This window comes from Atta colombica, unplaced genomic scaffold, assembly GCF_001594045.1.
Source record: "Atta colombica isolate Treedump-2 unplaced genomic scaffold, Acol1.0 scaffold3, whole genome shotgun sequence".
In the NCBI taxonomy this organism is placed as follows: Eukaryota; Metazoa; Arthropoda; class Insecta; order Hymenoptera; family Formicidae; genus Atta; species Atta colombica.
This window is the reverse complement of record NW_017259403.1, coordinates 711,300-712,805: the sequence shown is the minus strand read 5'-3', so window position 1 is coordinate 712,805 and position 1,506 is coordinate 711,300.

The following is a 1,506-nucleotide window of genomic DNA, read 5'->3' as shown; positions in this document are numbered from 1 at the left end:
TATAAAGGTATACAATTATATTTACATAAGCTAGTCTTTTTACATTTTTCTAAACTTGATTTTTTCTATAAGAAACAATGCAAAAATTATCCTTTTAATTATTTTTGATGTTTTTTCAGTACTGCTATTATTTTTATTATATTAAATAGTAATTTTACAAAAAAAGGATGTATGGACATATTTCATATATAATATATAATTATACATATTTATAAATATTTATATATGTTATGTATGTTATTTATACGAATTTATACGTATGTATACGTATTTATTTATATTCATACATAAACAATTTTTACAGGGTAAATATACATATAAGTTAAAAAAAACTAATAAGATGTAAAGATAAACAAAATTCATCAATCAACATTTTATTTAAACCTCTGTTAATTATTAACGTTGATAATATAGCAAGATTTATAAACTCATGATTCCAAATGTCATTAGAACATAATGGATAAACAGTATAGATAAATAAATATTTATGTATAAGATATCTATATATCCTTAAATAGTAGGGATGGGCTAAATAGTTATTTTTCATTAACAGTTATAACAGTTACTGTTACTTAAAAATAACTGGTTATACAAACAGCTATTTTTTAATATAATATCCTAGTTACATTTTGTGGATTATTTCCTATTATTTAAGTCATTTAAGAAATCTATTTTAAAATATTTCATTATTTAAAATATTGGTGCAAACAAATAAATAGAAAATGTTAAATTTTACACAAAAATTAATGTCAACTTGATAATTGCCCCCAATTGAGTAAGGCTAATATTACGTGTTAATGCGTCCTTTTTTGTTGTATGACAAATTTTTCAAGCGTGTTAGTTGGTTGCAAAACAGAGAAGATCTTGGACCTCTTTGTCCTATAGCCAATCAATATTCTTGAAAAATTTATCAATGACAGAAACGACAAAAATCTCATGACAAAAACGAATGCATGTAATATTGGTCTAATGCAGCAACAGTGCCGACAGCGCTTCTACTGACAAAAAAGCTAAATAGTAAGATCTTAAACATTACTATTTACCTTTCATTTACTCATAAAATTAAAAATTTGAAAATAACTATTTAAGATGTCCGATAACGTTATTTTTCAAATTTGATAATGGTTATTAAAGTTATTTCTCAATAACAGTTGAGTTACTCAGTTACAGATAACAAAATAACGCCCATCATTATTAAATAGGATGTATAGGATATCTATAATAGATAGGTTTTGTTTGTATGATTATGTGTACGATAATCATATATTATATACATTCGTCAATGAACCAGAATAGCACACGGTGCATCATTCGATTTAGTGGCTATCTTGAATATATTCAGCTGATGAAAAACATCTAATGTGTCTCGCATGAATTTATCCATCATGGCTTGAGTATGTTTTGGTGTTGGGGCTAATCTCAATTTCTCTTCGCCTTTTGGAACTGTAGGATAATTTATAGCTTGCACATAATGTCCTTTATCTCTTAATAAATAGTCTGCTATTT